Source organism: Triticum aestivum, chromosome 7A, assembly GCF_018294505.1.
Source record: "Triticum aestivum cultivar Chinese Spring chromosome 7A, IWGSC CS RefSeq v2.1, whole genome shotgun sequence".
Taxonomy (NCBI): Eukaryota; Viridiplantae; Streptophyta; class Magnoliopsida; order Poales; family Poaceae; genus Triticum; species Triticum aestivum.
This window is the reverse complement of record NC_057812.1, coordinates 73724506-73746315: the sequence shown is the minus strand read 5'-3', so window position 1 is coordinate 73746315 and position 21810 is coordinate 73724506.

The window sequence follows — 21810 nt, the reverse complement described above, 5'->3', positions numbered from 1 at the left end:
ATCCACTCCTCTCCCCGCCTCATCCCTCCCACAGCTCGCCGCCGACGGCCTCTCCTCTCCCATTCGCTTCCGTCCCACAGCACGCGAAACGCCTCCTCCTTGATCCAACGCGCCGCCGCCTCCTCCCCGATCCAGATCCTAACACAACCTGCCCTCTCCCTCCCTCAGATCTCGATCCGCCGCCGCCCCCACCCCCACCATCGACGACCCTCACCGTAGACGAGATCGCCGCGTCTCCTCCTCCCCTCTCCCGCGTCCCACCGTGCACCCTCGGCCACCGCCTCGCCCTCCACAACGCCGCCTACGGCGGCTACCTGACGGCGATGGACGCACTGGCGCCGCTAGGCCACCGCGGGTGCCGCGTCGAGCAGCGCGACTACGAGAAACGGGAGGAGGAGGACGTCAGGTGGCAGCCCGTCAGGCTCGTGCCCGGGGACTACATCCTGCTCCGCCACGCCAGCGGCCGCTTCCTCCGCGCCAACGAGAAGTACCTCCCCTGGAACAACAGCGCCAGTGTCGATGACTTCGACACCGTCAGCACGATGACTCACTGGGCCGTGGAGCGCATCCCGTCCAGGGAGGCCATGCCTGAGGTGAGCCCGCTTCTTGATTCTTCTCGAATTTGTGCAAATTTGATTGTGATGGGTTCGTTCTGTTCTCTTGGTGCTTGACCAGATAGCGTGTCTCAGGCCAGCACCGGATCGCCGGGAGGAGGAGCTTGCTGCAGACCAAGATGAGTACGTTGTCTCCTTTCTTATTCTTGCTCAGTTTAATCCCCTGACAGTTTCGGGGTAGGTGCAAAGGGTGAAGGGATTTGGTCTGATCTTATATACCACTCCTGTAGTCCTGTGTTACCTGAATTTGAGATAGGTATGTGACAGATTGCCTGGGTGGATTTTGTCCTTGTTAATGTGTAAGGGATTTTGCCTGTGTATGTCTGTTCTGCAATCAGCCGCATTTGATGGTGCGCATACTGAACATACTTGTTTCCAATTCCATACATCATATGTGTGTTAACTGAATATAAGATCCCGTTTATGGAGTTTCTGAACTGGCGAGAAACGAAGTTAAGTGGTAAACTACTAATGGAATTTACACACTATCCTTAAGTAGTAAAATCTGATGAACTCTAAATTTCAAATTTCCATACATCAGTAGGAACTAATGGGCGGCACGCGGACTCTTTACATTGTCATCGTCCCAGGTGACAGGCCTACTCATCTCTATGTCCCCAGCTTCCTACTGGTCGATGCATCTTCAGATTTGTTTTAATGGAGTGCTATTCAGCTTGTGTAATGAAACTGTTAATTAATCCCAAAAACAGTTTACTGAAACTTCTGCTACTCTGGTTCAGTTAAGACTTGGGAGTTTGTCTGAACTGTTGTGTTTGATATAAGTAGAAGTAGTTGAATGCTATACAGTGGTCTGAAGCTAACTAGTTGATTTGAAAATTATTGGTTTTGAACTGTCCATGATTTGGTTGAATCCAGTTCTTCAATTTAATCTATATATGCCGTACGGAACTTCAGAACTTGAAAACCCAAATCTGGTTCAGTCATCGTAGTTTAGCTTTAGTCTATTGAATGAATAATAATTCTTTAGGTGTAATGTGTCTGGTGTTACTACATACATTGTTGAACTAGTTGTAGCAGGATAATGAATAATATTTCTTCATTAACTATGCCAACCTGCATCTTGTTGTACTAGTAATAGTAGGATAATGCAGCTTGTTGTACTAATGCTGGTGCTATGCCTTTCACATTCATTCATTCATTCTCTGATTGTTCTAGGAGTCGGTCATCATTCATTTGAGGCAGTGCGCCATGGACGCGATGGACGCTTCATCCGCTGCCCCGGCGCCATGGAGTGGCTAGAGCTGGCTCTGGACGACGATGCCCAGTGACAAGGGATGGCCTGGCCTGCCACCCCAAAGCCCTAACAAGTCAGCTGAGGAATCAGGAGGGGTACTCATATCGTCGCCCCTCATGTGGACGCGCCGGACCTCAAGGCCAGGCCAGGCCTACTGCTGCTGCTGGGTAGAGTCCGGCCACGCTACTGCTAGGTATGATTCCCACCTCCTCCGAACCCCCTTGTACTGCAGGCCTTCATGTGCATGTGTGGAGTCCTATTTTTATGTTGAGGAACGCGGGCTGCTCTTACCAGGGCAAACACACGTGCCTTCATGTCTTATTTGCGATATATAAATCATCTGGAACAAATCATTTTCTTGAATTTGGTCGAGTTCCTCGTATACTGTATAATTTGATAGCATATGTCCTCACAAAAGAGAAAGGAAAAAACAATACTGCATATGTCTCTGCATTTCAGTTCCATACTTTTGAGCTCAGCAAACTAAACTTGTTTCAAACATTTAGATGGCTCACATCAGATAACCAGTAACTTGAGCATTACATGCATAAGTGCTGGAGGAATGTCTTCAGCTAACCACAGAGAACTGGTGCTGTGCACAGCTTCCTTTGTAGAAAAGATCAGTAGTTGTGTAGACTTGTGCAAAGCCTAAATTTTTGTACTAAGGTGGCCAGCGTGGTGTCGCAACATGATAACTGATGGAATTAATTATGATTTTGTTATTCTGCTTTATGATTTACTCAATCACTATTGTTTCATGGTCAAATTCAGCCCTGGATGCAAATGGACGTCATGATTTTGTTATGCTCCAAGGTCGGTGGTCGAATTGAGGTGCCTCTAGAGTCTAGACTGTAGTGTATTAGGTTGGCAGGACTAGTAAAACTTAGTGTTATATTGAGGCTTGAGGGTGACCGGGCTTATAAGTTAATCATCAGCGTGAATGCTTTGTTTGTCTGATCCTCACAAGTTAATGCTTCGCTGGTCCGGGTGTGTGATAATGCCATGTGTCTTGTGCAATCAGATTACATTTCTATTTGTTATGGTAATATAAAAAATATTCGTGCTGTCAAAATTTTCACAGTGCGTGCCTTTCATTTCTTTAGTTTGATTTTTCCCTTGTATTCAATATCTTAGCAAGTGCTTTCTTTGATGTTTAACCTTGTTACTATCGTCCATAAGTATAGCCGTTGATTTTGGTATATGAGCACTAGTGTTTCTTGCTTACAGCAAGCTATGTATTGTACATGTGTCCATTTTACCTCTGTAAATAGTTTGTTTCATACCTAGCAACATGTTTCCTCATAATGAATTATTCGTGCCATGTGAATCATTGCTGCTATCCTGCTACTAATGGATAAAAGGACGAAATGCACAGTTTCCTGTCAAGTAGTGTTTGCTTGGTGACAGGATGCTGTTTTTCCTTCCAAGTATAATGCTCCATTCATGTTTATGCCTCTTCCAGAAAATGTGCTACACCTATAGTAATCAATATAAATTATCCATTTTATTTTATAGGCCTTCGAGTACATGAGGATGCAGCTTGACTAACACGACCAACAAGTTCCGCCAGCGCGAGGCAAGCGACCGAGGTGGCTGCTATTGTGACCGAAGATCAAAAGAAGCCTGGAGATGTGCACAATAGTTTTGGTGCCTCTGTATTTGTTTCTGATTGTATGTACACTTGATGGATCGTGCAGATGTGCTGTTCTGAGTTTCATATAGTGATTTTTGGATTTGATCATTTAATTGTGAGAGCTATTGATTGCTTGCTGTTGAAATGTGTAAAATTGAAATCTGTGAATGAAAAAGGCTGAATGTTCGTGTATTGGATCGAATAATATTTGGGCTCTAAAAAGGCTATGGCCCAAACAATAGTATACTGGAATATTGTGCATTTATGAAAAACAAAAACAAAAGGCTGAATGAAACGGAATGCAAAATGGCCTAAGCCCAGAAAAGAAAAAGGCCGAATTGTATGGCTTGGCCCATGAACCTGACCAAAAATTGACAGAAAAAAACACAAATAGGTTGAATTATTGGGATCGGCCCATGTAAAACACCTAACCAGACTGGGCTGAATCTTCTGCCACATCAGATTGCCACGTCGGATGCCTACGTGGCCTGGGGAGGCTGCTAGTGACCAAAACAAAATAGTAGGCATATTTGGTCCTAAACGTCCACGACCTTCTCACAGAGAAGGTCGTTAATTTCAGTTTACGGCCGCCAGCTTTTGACCTTCTGTTTTTGGTCAAAAAAGGTCGCAAATGAAAACAATGACCTTTCTGTGACCAATAGTCAAGGTCACAAGTTGACATATTTCTTGTAGTGCTACCGGCTTCTACTTGTGATGAGTTTATGTCTCATGAACTAGTGCCAGTACTATTATTCTAATCACGCTTCTTCAATATATTTGCCATCAGGGATGCTCAGGTCAATTTTAGTAGAACTGCACAAAATCATCGTATGATCCGAGGGTGCCAGATGTCTTTCCTTTGACATGTTCTACCTGGCCAGGAAATTAAATCATGTTTAGGGTTTAGGGTTTAAGTTGTAGTGACCCCATCAGTAGTTTTTCTTTCGTACACGCTCTCACAACTTTTTTCTTTAGTTGTGAAGTAAATATTGGCTTTGATCTGTGAATCATTGAGATGCATCAGCATGCGTGTTAGTTTTCCTTTGTATTTGATGGAATGTTGTAACAGGGCAACCTTGGAATAGGAATGAAAATGGAGTGGAAAGTTTCTGTTTTTCCGGAGAAAAAATGGAAACGGAGAGAAACCAACGTTTCGTTTTGTTGGATCGCGCCATCGAGCAAAACCAACGTTTAAATCACGTCTGTCGTGTTCGTGTCTCACCCTCCTCCACGGCTCGACCCCACACGGTCACCGCAAACCGAGTATACGATAACTTTCCCGCCTGCTTGTCGATGGATCGCGCCATGGAGTACTAGCACTATTGGAAGAGATTGACGAGTTGGGGGAGGACAGCTAGCTGTAGCACGGACTCCTAAGAACTTTTTACATGCATGTTGTAGCCAGCTATTGCGACCTTTGAACATGGAGTAGCCACGTGTACCCGGAAGCGGCGCGGGCGATGCTCTCTCGGCCGGCGCGCCGCTTCAATGCCGGCGCCAGTGAGAGGTCGCATCCGCTCTGGCCGGGCATGAATGCGGCACTGACCGTTTCGGGCGGGAAGCACACGCAGGTGGTGAAGAGGGTTCAGGTTGGTCTGTACCGGCCGTGGCAGCGGTCCGGACGTGCGCAAACAAGAGATGTTGTACGTTAATATTGCTGCGTATATAATTAACAACGTAAATAATGTTCCAGCTGGACAAATATGATTGGTGATGGAGATGGAAATGGAAATAGAAATAGAATTTTACATAAACACGGATATGCATGTCTATGTCTATGTGTCTGTGCGCGACGACTGTCGCGACCTGAAGCGGGGGCGTGTTTTTGATCAAGTTTTCTTTCTTGGTATGTTAGAAAATCAGTTTGTCTAATTCACATCTAGATGTTATTTAAGGATATCACATCTAAGCTCCCACAAGTACATAATGTAGCAACAAGAAATAAAAAAATAGGAAAAAAATAGACCACAAACAGTGTGGACATCAACTTAGGGTTTGCACTCTCCACACGCTCGCCGCACAACATATATGTTACACGCTGGAGGCTCAGCGTTCATTTGCTAGGGTTTCCTATATTCACAGTCTCTCACCCTCTCTTCTCCAGATCTAAACAAGATTACGTTGGCCTCTTGTCTCTCTCTCCCCCCTCACAGCTGGTGAAGGAGGCGTCTGTATCCCGTCGCACCGGGAAGGGGAGGAGGTGCAGCGTTCACTCTATCGCCTTCGGCGAGGGAGGCAATCCACCGCCGGCTGTGCTGTTCTCTTTCACCCAACGCCTGTGCGGGAGGACCACCGACCCCTTCTTCCTCACTGTCGTACATAGTGTGGGAAGATCCAGCCTCCTGCCGCATGCCTTGCCACATCCCGACGACCCTAAGGTATAAGTTTCTTTGAAACCGTCGTTGCTCTAGCTGCATGTGGATATTTTTCGATCTGTAGTCGAATCTAGGTCTTGGTTCAAAGAGGAAAGAATGGTGCGGTGGGCTGGAGCAAGAATCTAGGACATGGTTCAATGAGGAAAGGAGGGGCGGAAAGTAGTATAGAGTGGCTATCTAGCCGCTTTGTAGGTCAAAAAGAGAAAAAGGGGGTAACGCAGTACACACATCTGTAAGGAACCGATCTCTTTGTTGAAAAGGGAAAGAAACTGGGGGGTCGGGTAGTTTGTGCAGGACTAGATTTGCTGCCCTCACATAGGAAGAAGGTTCAAAGAGAACAAATATGGGACCAGCGCATATATGGTGCTTGGCTACATACTCTGCATCACCCATTTTTATGTGTGGACGCACATGGTGCTGGCATGTCCCATACAGCTATTTTGATGTTGTTAATCTAAGAATGCCGCCGGAAAATTGAAGCAATGCCACTGTTAAAAGTAAATTACATTTTTAACGAATGTTGTTTCAAGAAAATGTCTCTGTTAATATGAATCAATGCAACCGTTTTAGAAATGCTACTGTCCTACTTTGTTTTCCATCCAAGATAAGTTAGATGCTTCTTTCTGTCACCGTTTGTTTCATCCTCCTTTATCGGCAAGTAATCGTTTCCTTTTTTGCCTCTGTTAAAACAGGGGTATCGATTCAACTTGTTGTTATTGTGACATTTTTCTTCGCTACTCAAAACACTTATGTTTTAAGAGTGTTTTGTGCAGTTCAACTTGAAAATTACACCGGTGACTTTGCTTAATTTTGGTGGAACTGCACAAAAGGAGATCGAGATTTGTTTCCAGTCTTCGTATCGATTCAACTTGTTGCTATTGCGACATTTTGCTTCGCTACGCGAAACACTTTGCTTGATTTCAGTGCAACTGCACAAAACAAGATTAGATTTCCTATTCGTGTTGGCAGATTCGTATTTTATCTTGTCCGTCTCATGAAAGGTCAGTACATGCCTTCATCCACATGATTGTGCAGTGTGCTTTGAGATGTTGTGCTACTTGTATTGGTACTGTTTCAAATATATGTTGAATTGAAGCTATTGTATTGCTGTCTTTTCCTATTAAGTAGTGAACAAAAATGGGACCAACCCAGACATGATGCTTGTTGCTTTGTTACAACAAACTCTACATCACCCCCTTTATAAGTAGATGGAAGCACATACTGTTGTTGCACCCACTCTCCCCTGGAACTGTTTATGCTTTTAGTTAATCTAATGCCGCTGGTAAAATTAAGCAATGCCACTCTCAGAATTAATTAACTACTGAATCTTAGTTCAAAACTGCAACACTTGTTAAGAATGGTACTATCCTGCTTTGTAGTTCTTTCTACATGTTTAACCAAGGTATTGTTAAGATAATGTCTCTGTTAAAATGAATCAGTTGCATTGTTTTAGGAATGGTACTTTTCTTCTTTGTCGTTCTTTATACATGTTGAAACAAGGCATTGTTAAGATAATGTCTCAGTCAATATGAATGAATCACACTGATGGAGAATTGCTACTCTCCTGCTTTGTTTCCCATTAAGATAAAGTAGATCAGTAGATGCTTTTCTTCTAGGAGTACAAGTCATCAACCGTTATTTCTCAGTAATTGTTTCCCTTATACCTATTGTTGCTTATAGGGATATCAAAATTAAAGCTCGGTTTTATTCCAACTTCGATTTTGGTTGAACTGCGCAAAAGGAGCCAATGTGTCCAAGGCAAACTGCTACATTACTGGGTCCAGTTGGTCGTTCCACTTTGCAGAAAGAAGCAATCACTGTTTGCGCTACATTACAGAAGGAATGACCGAGAATCTTTATAGAGTATTATTAGACACCGGTGACATGACTAGTCTGCAGCGCCCATTGGCAATTTAACAACACGTGGAGTGCCCTGGGCAAAAAGTGCCCAAACAAGTACAAGAAGCTATGACAGGACCATCATAGGCATTACATATTTTGAATGGGAAAATCTTGTCAAAGTTTAATCATTGATGTTAGCAAGAAGATGTTAGTTTAATATATTGTAATTGGAAAACCTTGTCAAAATTTGCTCATTGATGTTAGCCAGAAGACATGCATTTGATATTTTTGAGTGGGACGCCCTTGCTGTGAGAAGCGTCAAGTGTTTTTTCCTATTCCCGTGTTCAGTTTAGAAGTAAATAGTTACTCTGCTGAGATATTCCTGTGTTAAGAGTTTGTTCTGAATATTTTCTATGTAATGCCAGGCCTTGTGTTTGATTGCAAAGTTGAGCTTGGAATGTTATGACATGCGGCATCATGAGTTGTTCACCGTGCCTCCTGAGAATAATGCTTCGTATTGTTTTGCATGTCGATCTAATGCCAGTGATTTGCTTGTTAAGAATATCATCCTCTTTTGTTGTTTCTGTGCCTAAGAAGTTCATCGTCTGATGTTTCATTCATAGCCTATACGACAAGTCGGGTAGGTTAGACGTGAAACCATATGATCTTCCGACCAACTCATGATATTAGGCCGTGATTGGATCATCGTTTTCCAACCAAAACCGCTTGTAAAACTGAGCTTGTAAATTAAAGCAGATGGTCTCGGGCAAAGGCGCTTGGTTGGTCGATTTCTACTAGTAAAATATCGGAAGTACTTCACACATGATAAAAATTCTGAACGACACTCGGACGATTGCTGATCCAGTCATTAGCTACTATTTCAGCCTTTCCCATGGATGGCATGATATGCACATCGTGCATGTATCATCTGGTAATGTCGTCCATATAGCAGTGCTCGTAAAATATACACTGGTCTCTCAAATTACACGCGTAACCCGCCGGTTTTACTTACAGACCTCGGGCCCTCGGTTTCATTACGCCTGTATTTTATGTGTTTTTTCCGATGACGAGTAAATTACACTTGTATGTTAATACAGGTTTGAAATAAACCAGAGCTCCCAAGCGCGGCCTTACCATTTCATGTCGTCTCAGTTTCTCGAAGGTTCTCATAGGGTCCGATGATCCTGGCTTCCTGAATGAGCAGCGAGCGCTGTATCAGACCATCCGTAGGGCCTGCGAGGCCCTCTCCGTCGTCCTTCGAGTTGTTGCGCTTGCCGTGGAGTCGAGCATTGTTAACATCGTCAACGAACATGAGGATTCAGGAGATGACTTTATTTTGACTCGATGACACTAGGGACCCACTAGGGCCATAGCCGTACGTACACAAGTGCCTCTGTAATGCTCCGTATGTAACTTACCATATTTGTATTCCAACTCTTGCCATTTTCGGCTCTAAGTTATGATATTCCCTCGTGGTTGGGTTTTATCTTTGTTTTGCTTTTGGTTCATGTCATGCATCTCATATCATGTCATCATGTGCATCGCATTTGCATACGTGTTCGTCCCATGCATCCGAGAATTTTCCCGTTGTTCATTTTGCATTCCAGCACTCCTATGTCCTCCGGCGTCTCTTTTTGCCTCTTTTCGTGTGCGGGTGTTAAATGTTCTCGAATTGGACCGAGATTTTCCAAGCGGCCTTGGTATACCACTGGTAGACCGCCTGTCAAGTTTCGTGCCATTTGGACTTCGTTTGATACTCCAATGGTTAACCGAGGAACCGTAAAGGCCTCGTGTGTGTTGCAGCCCAACACCCCTCCTAAGTGGCCCAAAACCCACCTAAACCCCCTTCATCCCCTCGGTCGTTCAATCACGATCGCGTGGCCAAAAACCGCACTCCATTTGGAGTCTCCTAGCTCCCTCTACCTATAAATATGTGCCCCTCCCAGATTTTTCGCGGAGGCCAAACCCTAACTCCACCCTCCACCGCCGCCGGACACGTCCGGGCGGAGCCAGACGCATCCGCTGCCGCCGCCCGACCTATCGCGTGCCGCCACCTGTCTCGCGCGTCGCCCCCGCCGCCGTGGCCCGCTGAGCCCAGGGAAGGCCCGCCTGGCCCGCGCGTCGCCCTGCCGCCCGTGACTGCCCCCACGCCGTCTCCCTTGCCGCGCCGCCGCCCGGCTCCGACCACCCCGCCGCCTTGTCTCGCTGCCTCCATCCGCCGGCCGCCGCCTCAACCACCGCCTCCGTGCCGGAGTAACATCGTGGCGCGCCTCTCCGCCGGCGCGCGCGCGCCCCTCGCCGCCCCGCTCGGCCCTGCGCACGGCTACAGCCAGATCCGGCAACCCCGGTGAACTCCGGCCCCACTACAAGCTCTGGCGAGAGCTCTGGGGGTCCTCGATTCGCGTGCATCCAGATCTGGCTACAGTAAAACCCTAGGTTGACTTCGGAATTTTCCCTAAGTCCTTTTTCTGGTTATTTTTATGGCATGTTCATCACATCATAACTTTGCATCCATAGCGCCGTTTTGGGCGTGTAATATATCAGATTGTTCCTCTGGATGTGCTCTTAATTTCATTCCATTGCACCATGCTTGTTTGAGTCCATCTTGATGCCTGAAATGCTGTTTCAAGAGTGGTATAAAATGTTAGTTTCTGTTTCTTAACAGATTATGGACATTTGTCATTTTTGCCATGTTTAATATGTGCCTCCGATGAACTTGAGCCCTACATGTGTTTTGGGCTATGTCATGCCATCTTTACAGGGGTGTATGCCATGTATTTTGTGATCAATGTGGTGACTAGCACAAGCATGCAAAGTAGCTCTCGTGATGTTGCCGATTTCAGGGACTTAGAATACTTCTAAGTCATTTCCCTGATGTTTTTTTATGCCATGTATTCATGTTGCTACAGAGTGATCCATGCCTCTTTTGAGCATGTTCAGTAAGGATGATTTTGAGATATTGTTATGTTCTATCCATCCATGTCTTTTTCTGCAATTATGGAGTACACTAGCTTGACTCAATCTTGCCCTACTTTTGCTATAAAATGTTCCTGGTAGATTGTTTACGTGTTAATCAATTTTGCCAAGGTTGTTGTAGTTGATCCATGCATGCTATGAGATTGTTCTTGGCATGTTTAGCTTCTTGATCATGTCTTCTTGCTGGGTGTATTCTTAGTTTGTCATGCAATGCCTTGTGGTGAGTGCATCGAGCTCGCAAGCATGCCTACGTAACTCTATTTTTTGCCATGTCCAGTTTTCTGCTAAGTCTGAATCTGTTAATGAAACTTGCTATATTTACGTGGGTGCCATCATGTTTTCTGTGCCCTTTTGGCTTATGGTCAGTAAGGGACTTTTGTTATTTTCTTTAAGTAGTTTCATGCCATGCCTTGCTTTTCCATGATATGTTCCTGTAGCATGTTGTTATCTTGCTCTAAACATTGCTTCCTGATGTTAAATCCTGACATGTTGTTATTTTCACCAAGTCTGTGAACCTGATATCTTTTGCACTTTTGCCATGCTTGTTTGAACCGGCTATTGTGTGAATTAGCCGTAGCTTAGTGTTCATCTTTTGTCAAGCATCTTGAGTGGATCACTGCCATGTGCTTTGTTGCTATGTTAGAGTGCAGTAGCTTAGTTTCTTGTTGCATTCTAGATGGCATCGTGTTGTTAATAGCATATTTGTGCCATTATTGTTTTGCTTGTCATTTGCAAATTGTGCATCTGGTTCCAGTGATCTTTATATCGATTTCGACCGAAATCAACTCATCTTTCCAGCGGCACTTGGTTTGCCAAGTTGAGGCCTGGTTCAATCTTTTCCTTCCGGAGCATGCATATGCATTGCATATCACATCCCGCATATCATGCCATGTTTTGCATCATGTTGCTTGCGCATTGCACCGTGGTTGATCGTGGTTCGCTTTGCTTGTGTTCTTGCTTTGGGTAGAGCCGGGAGACAAGTACGTGATCGAGGAACCCATTGAGTACGCTTACGAGGATCAAGTTTACGTCAACTCAGAGAACTTTGCAGGCAAGATGACCATACCCTCGAAATCACTTCTATCATTGCTTGCTAGTTGCTCCCTCTTTTGCTATGCCTATGCCGCGATAGCTACCACATGCTATATCATGCCTCCCATATTTCCATGTCAAACCTCTAACCCACCTTGTCCTAGCAAACCGTTGTTTGGCTATGTTACCGCTTTGCTCGGCCCCTCTTATAGCGTTGCTAGTTGTAGGTGAAGATTGGAGTTTGTTCCTTGTTGGAACATGTTTATTGTTGGGATATCATTATTATATCTTGTTTACTTTGATGCACCTATATATTTGGTAAAGGGTGGAAGGCTCGGCCTTATGCCTGGTGTTTGGTTCCACTCTTGCCGCCCTAGTTTCCGTCATACCGGTGTTATGTTCCTTGATTTTGCGTTCCTTACGCGGTTGGGTTATAATGGGAACCCCTTGACAGTTCGCCTTGAATAAAACTCCTCCAGCAAGGCCCAACCTTGGTTTTACCTTTTGCCACCTAGCCTTTTTCCCTTGAGTTTCACGGACTCAAGGGTCATCTTTATTTTAACCCCCCCTGTCGGTGTCAAAACCGGTGGATCTCGGGCAGGGGGTCCCGAACTATGCGTCTAGGATCGATGGTAACAGGAGGCAGGGGACACGTAGTTTACCCATGTTTGGGCCCTCTTGATGGAGGTAATACCCTATGTCCTGCTTGATTGGTATTGATGATATGAGTATTAGAAGAGTTGATCTACCACGAGATCGTAGAGGCTAAAACCCTAGAAGCTAGCCTATGGTATGATTGTTGTATATGATCTATCGACTAGCCTGGCCTCGGTTTATATAATGCACCAGAGGCCTAGGATAACAAGAGTCCTAGCCGAATACGCCTGTGGGGAGGAGTCCTTGTCTTGATCACCAAGTCTTGTGGAATCTTCCATGTATGCGGTAGCTGTCCGAACTGGCCCATGAGTATACGGCCATGGCAGTCCTTGGCCCAATCTAACAGATCGGGAGACGACGTGGTGAGTACCCCCTAGTCCAGGACACCGTCAGTAGCCCCCTGAACCGGTCTTCAAGTTAGGGACACTCCTCGATTCTTCTGAACTGTTCTTCATCTTCGGTTGTCGGTCTTGAAAACTCGTTTAACAAATCTTCTCATCTTCGATCTTGAGGATCGCCGAAATGCATTCGACGAGTTTGCACGTCAGGTATCCGAGGAGCCCCTTTAAGTCTCCGGCCTTTATCAATGCCTTGTTATTTTTATGCCACACCTCAGGTTTGAAGTTGTTCCCGGGAGGCAGTGTCCTCTTGCGTCCGAGCTCTAACGCCGGACTACATTTGAGGTATCTTTTGCAGCCGAGCACCAATGCCGGACTGCTTCCGAGCTCCAACGCCGAAATGTATCCGAGCTCCAACGCCGAACTATGTCCAAGCTCCAACGCCGGACTATATCCAAGATGTCGTAGATCATCCTGGTCCAAAAAAGTTGAAGGAGTTTAGCCGAGCTTAACGCTGGAAATGCCCTCTATGGAGCCAGCCACTAGCGCCCGAGCTTTATGCCGGACTGCTTCCGAGGTGGTGCACCACCCCGACTGTGGGCCCGAGCTTTTTGTCAATATTTTTTATTGGTGCAATTTATTCTCTGCCGAGATATATAGCCAGTAACCCTCAACGTGTGTATCGGTTTAAAACCCGGTATGCACTTGAAGGATGATGTAAGACCACTGATCCCATTAGCCGATGAGACTCATGTTGATTTGCAAAATCGTCCTGAGGATCATGTCCTAGCTCGCCAGAATACTTCGAGATACAAAAAGCGGCGTGCTTAGTCCTCGAGACTCAGGTTGGGTGCAGCCGACCAACGTGAGGATCATAATCTCCTCATAAACTGTATTGCACTTAAAAATTTCTGCATTGGACATGCAATGCAGTAGCCCCCGAGACACTGGTCGGGTGGCAACACCAGATCAGGGGATCGATGTGCCCCTTTAATATTTGTAAATAATAAGCCCGAAGCCCAGTAGCCCCCGAGCCTTAATGCGGGCACGGGTGGCCGAATTAAGGATCGATATCCGTAGTAAAATCACAAATTATGTGTAATGACTCTATGTATCCAAGTACTTTACACCCTTAATGCTCGGATCCGCATTGTACAAAACTTTATTGACCGACCATCGGCTTCCACCTCCTCGGCTAGTAGCCGAGGAGTGTTTGTCCTACTTTATATAGCCTTTATGAGGACAAAGATTTACGACAAACAAGGCAATCTGGCCATACGGTTTTATAAACAAAGGTACGCAGAGAGATATGTTATATTACTGTTTAACATAAGAAATGTCTTCCAAAGAAAATAGTCCCGCTATCGGTTCCTTTCTTTGGGTTGTCATGCTAAGCATGATCATGAAACCTCAGCTCTAATGTAAGAGCAAAATATCGAGGATTTAGTTTGGAAGGCCAGTTAATAGCCCCCGGTAGTGTTCGACGACAGTCGAGGTCAAGGCGTAAACACTTCGGCCGTTGTTATGAATGGCCCGTCATTTAACACCGTCATCGGATCGCTGACAGTTTACGCTTATTGTGACAGTCAGTTTTCGGCTTTCTCCACTAATATGCTTAACCATGTGAGATGGAAGCACAATCGCAGTGGTTCTCCCTTTGCACACCTAGCCGAACAAAGCGGAACGTAGGAGGCAAGCGCAGGAGCCGGGCAACCCAACTATTAACCGAAGACACAATTCGAAACCAATGCATATATAGTGAGATCTGAGAATGTTTTTGCCGAATCTATAAAGGTGTCCGGCATTGCACTGTGAGACTTGTACTGGAAACACACAAATAGTTTAAAAGTGCCAAAAAGCTTGGAAAACCAAAAAACGTCAGTAAAAACATGACGTCCGAACAAGATGAAGTGTTGGGTGCCAATCCGAAAATTGGAAGAGAAAGACAAAAATTGTGCTTTTGTCGTGTATTGACAACGACTAAGAAGAAAACACATTTACTGCTCATATATAAATTTTAAGAGCCCCCAAGTGACTTGGGTAAGAAAGTTATGTATAATGATTGTATGTATCGAAGTACTTATATCATATTTGTGTTCACCCGAACTTTAAACGCGTCTTAACCGACCGTCGGCTTCTCCCTCCTCGGTCAAGGGCCGAAAAGTGTCATGTACTCCGCCTGTCGAGAGTATCAATGGTGTTTCCGATGACCAGGCAATCAGGCCATAGGGCTGTAACAGACAAAGCGCGCTCAGGAAACTTATGCTATATTACTAACCAAGTGTAAGAAGCATCTTCGAAGAAAATAGTACCCCCATCGATACCTTTCTTCGGTGCTCATTATTACTATGAGACTTGTGCAATAGATTTTTGTACTCATGAGTTCCGTTGTGTGCCGACCATGATTGAAAACAATAAGAGTGCTAGCTTTCGGATTCACCCAGTCTGAGGTCAGAGCTCGGATGACCCGGTCGTGACAATCACAGAGGTGCTCCCTTTACTCCCTAGCCGAACAATCGGGAACGTAGGGGTAAGCACAGGAACCAGGCAACCCAGCTTGCAAATTGCTTAGGTCAATATGGTGCATATTGTGGCGTAATACACGAACAAGGAACGAAGCCATACAAGTAAAATCATATGCAAGAGGAAAAGCTCCATCAAGGGAGCCCCCAAGTAAACGGGGTATTTGAATTTGTGTGTCACAAACAAAGTTTTGACAAGGAGATTCTCTACAAGCAACTTTTTTTCAAAATGGTATAATGCTTGGTCGAACCGAACACAAGTTAAAAATTTAAAACTTTGAGCATGAAGGCAACTTAGCTGGTTAATGTGTTCGGTATTGATGACGCGGGCCGAGCTTGATGTGGGACAAGGTTCCATCCCCCAAGCCGGTCCCAAGGTGGCGGAGCAAAGATATCGGCACTCCGAAGTGGTGACATAGCACAGTCAATGCGGCCCGGCAGAGTGATACCGAAGTCCCTGGCATGGGGTAATGAAGTAATGAAGTGATGACGAGATGGCCAGGTATGTTAGTATACGCCGAGTTGACGATACTGCCCAACCCGGATCATTTTCCTGTGCACAAAAAATAGTTCAAACCGGAGATAATAGTAATAATAATAAATAAATAAAAATCATTGCATAATAAATAATTTGTGCAAAGTGACTAATAAAAGAAATATGGCCTGGCGCCGAAGTCAATGTCGATGCAGGGCGTCGGCGTGATGCGGTAAATGCGTGGTAAAGCCTGAATTCACAGGTCGGTCCGAGTTCTGGATGCAGCGTTCGCCGTACCATGTACGGAAACTAACCGAACCACCATGCGACTGTCGTTAATGCAGCCGTCATTTGATAGACATGTGTACATATGATGAACAAACTAGAGTAATAATTCCTTGGGGAAAATGAACCCGAATAAGCCAAAAATACTAGGATTAATGGCACTTGGTTTATTTGTTGTAGCAATCCGAAGAAAGGTGATTCCGAAAATTGGGACTCGATCCGCACACCCATTGCCTGATGGGCGATAAAGCGACGGTATGGCGATGTTGGCAAAGGTTGGCTCACCGAGGCAAAGCCCTCGGTCCAGCTAACGTGACGGAGCTGGTCGGTTAGTGACGCCGAAGTCTCCGGAGTAGGTTGATGAAGAGATGGCGAAGCCCCCGGTCCAGCCAAGATGTCGAAGTCTCAATGTCAACTGATGAGTCGAAGTAGTGCGGCGCTGCCGATGCAGGTCGTGACGTGGTCGATGCTGGGTTGATGAAGTGACCGTGCGGCAATGTCGGTATGCCCGCTCCGTGTAATCTGTGGGGCGGCGATGTTGGTGATGATTTACCCTTCGTGATGCCGGACTCTTGTTCGGCTTGCCGAGATGATGATCCGAAGAAGTTGAGCTCGGCTCAACAAAGTGACGACGTGTCTAGCGCATGTCGGCAGCCTTGGAGCAATATTGCCGGACTGGTTTGACACCAGCATGATGATGAAGATGACCTCAGGGGAGGCTTAAAAATTTATGGGCACATGTTTTAAAACAACGCACAATACCCTAGAAGAGAATTCCTCTAAAAAGGTTGTCCAATATCACGTTCATAAAGAAACACGAATTCGGGTCGGATCCGTATTCACGCAGAAAACGGATCCGAAAATTGGTCCACTCATCGGAAGGTTCCTAGAGTTTGAACCGTCGGATCGAGCTGAAATTTGGACGGGTGGTAGATATGGGAATTCTGCAGTAGATGAACGGTTGGATCTTCCAAAGGACCTCCGAGATGGGCTCTGGAGACCGCGCCCTAAACTCACCCCGATTCCCGTCCAGATTTGACAGGGCTCCGGTATATCATAGATTGTTGGAGATTCCTCCATCGGAACTCAACGAAATTTTGCATGGCTGTTGTAGACGTAATTCCGCACTATTCCATTGACGCAATTGTCAAACCGACACTCGAGGAGGTGGTGACGGTGAATACAAGTTCGCTGTCCATAAAAACAGCACGGCCGCCCGAGGGCAATGTTGACGTTGAGCCCTTGAGCTCCATAGATGACTCCTCTATGATCATGATAGAGATCGGACTTGATGTTGAAAAAGGCCTCGTCCGAACATGATGATCGGAGATGGAGCACGGTCCTCGGTCGAGCCAAGGTGACCAGTCGAGCCGGCGACGAAGAAGCCGGCGTTGTAGTTGACCTGCGGGCGAGCCATTGATCCTTTTGCCGATCACACAGCGGAACTCTCAATGAAAGCACCAATATCGGTGTCAAAACTGGCAGATCTCGGGTAGGGGGTCCCGAACTGTGTGTCTAGGATTGATTGTAATAGGAGGCAGGGGACACGATGTTTACCAAGGTTCGGGCCCTCTTGATGGAGGTAATACCTACGTCCTACTTGATTGATATTGATGATATGAGTATTACAAGAGTTGATCTACCACGAGATCGTAGAGGCTAAAAACCCTAGAAGCTAGCTGTCGGTGTCAAAACCGGCGGATCTCGGGTAGGGGGTCCCAAACTGTGCGTCTAGGCTGGATGGTAATAGGAGGCAGGGGACAAAATGTTTTACCCAGGTTCGGGCCCTCTTGATGGAGGTAAAACCCTATGTCCTGCTTGATTAATATTGATGATATGGTGTCACACCCTAACTAGTTCATGCATTAGAGTGCTTGCATCATGTTGAAATTTTCCCAGAAATATGGAATGGGGATAATAGAACCCCCAGCACCCCCTTAAACCAACCAGGGTTTACTAAAATTGGTTTCAATGAACCCAAAATGCCCTTCACAAAATGTTCATCATTTCTGGTTTGGGCTAAAAACCCCTAGCAAAAATGGTGCACTCTTTTCTAGGACATTCTGGATTCATTGGATTAATTCATAAGTATTTGAATTTGGGCATTTAAATGCTACAAAATATTTTGAATGCCCAATTAATTCTGGATTTAAGTGAGGGATGTTAGGAATAATCCCAACAGAGCCCATAATTATTTTCAGGATTTTAGTAAGTGCCTAAGTATTTTTAATAAAGCCCTAAAGTTACAGAAAAATAGAAAAAAGAAAACAAAACAGGAAAAGAGAGAGAGAAAGGCTAGAGACCACTTACCTGGCTGGCCCAGCCCATCTGGCCCGTGCCAGTCATCACCTACCTCTGCCAGTAGGCAGAGGAGGGACACCGCGACGCCGCCGAGCTCGCCACGCCACCTCTCTGCCTGCCTGCCGTCGCCCGCGCCAGCGCGACGCCTCGAAACGCCTCCGCGGCACTGCACCGACCCCCTGGACACCTCATTCCTCCCCCTTCTCTCTCCCTCGCTCCCCTGAAGCCATGGCCGACGCTGCCATAGCCACGCCACCGTAGTTCTCACGTCCACCGTCGTCCTCGCGCCGCCCCGCCGTGTCCACGAGCTCTGCCACCGTCCTCTCCATCGAGCAGCCCGAGCCCCGAGCGCTCGCGCACCCTGCTTCGTCTTCTTTGAGCTCGACTCCACCGAGCACCGCCGCACATCCCCATCGCCATCGCCGCCGCATCAGCTCGTCCCCGACCGCACTGTCTGCTCCTATGTCACCACCGTGAGCTGCTGCACCTACCCATCCTCCCCGTTTGCCTTCTTGTGCACCATAGTGGCCACACCAAGCTCGCCCGCACGCGCTGCCGCCTCTGCACGTTGCCATCATGGCCACAGCCACGCTCGCTCGATTCCGAGCACGCCATCGCATTCATCGCAGCCCAAGCAGCCCGTAGCACCGCTCCACATGCCTCGCCGTGCCCCGTAGCCTCGGGTTCATCTTCACCCGAGCTCCGGCAACCACCAAGGTCGTCGCCGGTGTCGTTCCCGGCCTCCCCGAGCTCCACTTCCACCACCAAATGATGCGGCTCGCTCCCAGCGTCACGTAGCTGCTCTCCGCCATCGATTTGGTCACCGGAGACGCAAACCCGAGCCCTTCTGCCGCGTCTGGTCTTGCCGGCGGCTAAACGCCAGCGGGTTTGACCCGTGGACTTGACTGGGTGGGCCAGGTTGACCTCCCTCTGAGCCTATGACAAGTGGGGTCGGCCTGTTAATTAGGTTAGGATTAGTGCTAATTAATTTTAGTTAGTTTAGGTCACTGACATGTGGGCCTAGGCCCCACTGACAGTTAGTTAGTACTAACTTAATTATGTTAGTTAGCTGAGACACTGATAGACGGGGCCCACCAGTCAGGTTTGACCTGGGCTGGCGCCTTTGACTCGCTGGAGTCATAGTGACGCAGTGCTGACGCAATTACTCATTTTTCTGGATTTATTCTTATATAGGAAATTCCAGAAAATATCCTAAACTTCTAAAAATCATAGAAAATCAACCATAGCTCCAAATCAAACAAATCATATATGAAAAATGATCAGAAAAATTCAATCTATCCATCTGTAATGGTTTCATGCATGACAAAACACTTTAACCTTGCTGTTTAGGTGAAACAAGCTAATACACTTATTATGCATAAGAACATTAACTTTCATTTGAATCTTTGATTCAAATGGACCCATTTCAACTTTTTTCACATTGCATTAGGCAGGACACATCATTTTGCCATGTCATAGCATGCATCATATTGTTGCATATTGCCATGTGTTGATTATGTTCTGTGTGTCCTTCGTGGTAGGTTATGCCTCCGAGGATATCTCCGAGTATCCAACTGAAGGACAGTACCCTACTACCACTCCATCAGGCAAGCAGCCCCATCAATCATATCGATACAATCCCATGTTTTCGCCTCTACTCTCATTTACTGCATTAAGACAAGAATGTTTCAAACTGCTGTGTGCTGCGGTAGTTGAACCCTTATCCTCTACATGACCTGTCATTGCCACAGTAACTAGATCAAACCCACTAGCATGTGTAGGAGTTGATTGAGCCATGTTTGTGTTTCCTACCTTGCTATGCCTGCTATGCTTAGAGTTGTGTCAGGTCTGGTTCATCTGGGTGATGGGCTAGAGTGAAATGATTATGTCGGTAATGTGAGGAATGTGTTGAACATGATTTTGTAAAGGTATCGATGAGAGGCCATGTAGGAGTACATGGTGGGTTGTTTCATTGAGGCCGTCCCTAAGAACTGAGATCTATATGCGTGATTTTAAGAATCAGCTACTACCATGCATTGGGATCCTTAATTGACCCTCTCGGCTTCTTAATCACCCTAGTACTCTGTCTAGGAGTTGCAAATAGTTTCTTGGGTTTGTAGGTCATGTGTTGGCGTCCGTGCGTAGCGCTGACCCTAGGGGTGGGCTATGATGCGGTAGACACTACTAGAAAAAGGGCTATAGATGGGATTGACACTAATGGCGCATCTTGTTGTCGTGCGCCATTAGTATGCCAAAGCACCTGGGTATACATGGCCCCCTGGGAGGCATACTAATGGCGCACTGTTGTATATACTAATGGCGCATCTGAGGTGCGCCATTAGTATACCAGATACTAATGGCGCACCAATGGTGCGCCATTAGTAAAATATACTAATGGCGTGCTACTAATGGCGCACCACTAATGCGCCATTAATGGCCAAATTAGGTGCGCCATTAGTAGGCCTTTTCCTAGTAGTGAGATACACCATGGAACGGTGTACCGAATCACCCGTTTGGTGTCTCGGGAACCCTGTTCACATCGTTCGGGGCTGTATGTGGAAACCTCGGCCAGACTCCCTGCGGATGGAACCTGGATAGGAGATAAACATGGAATAGAGACTTGAGTGTTTATGTAGGCCGTGGCCGACACCCTCATTGGGCTTCCGCTTGAAGGTTGCCGAGTACATGTCATGTAAATGACGGTAAGTGGTGAGAGCGTGTATGAAGAAGTACACCCCTGCAGGGTTAACATCATCTATTCGAATAGCCGCGTCCGCGGTAAAGGACTACTTGGTTGCCTATACAGTTCATAGACAAGTTAATGGTTACTACTAAAAGACTCAAGATAAGTGTGAGTACCGAGGATGGCTCTCTCGTAGGATGACGAGGGAGGATCTCCGGTGGAGTATTGTGTTGGTGATTAGTGGACTCGTGTGCGAAAACTATTTTACTAGTGGTGTCCCATAGGATAGCTTAGCCAAGAGTCAAAGCTGGCTTGCTGCAATAACTCCACCACCTTCTTGAGAATGAGCATGTATAGTAGGTTCTGTTGTAAGACTTGCTGAGTACTTTGTACTCATGTTTGTTTTAATTACTGTTTCAGACGACAACACCGCCCCCTCCGATGGGTTTTATGTAGACCTCGACGTCGATGAGTGACTTGCCACCCAGGTGGTGATCTTGGCCATGGAGGGACCTATGTAGATAGACAGGCTTCGAGAAGCCTTCTTTCTTTCTAGTGTCTGTACTTAGACTATTTGCTTCCGCATGTACTTGTATGCTTGTATGACTTGAGTGTCGGGTCATGTGACCCCTACCTGTATGAACATGTTATGTATGGCTGTCTGGAGCCTTTAAATAAAGTACTTGAGTTGTAGAGGTTTGTTGTGATGCCATGTTGTATTTGCACATATCGAGCATATTGTGTGTATGATTGAAATGCTTAGTATGTGTGGGATCCGACAATCTAGTTGTTTATCCATGGCAGCCTCTCTTATGGGGAAAT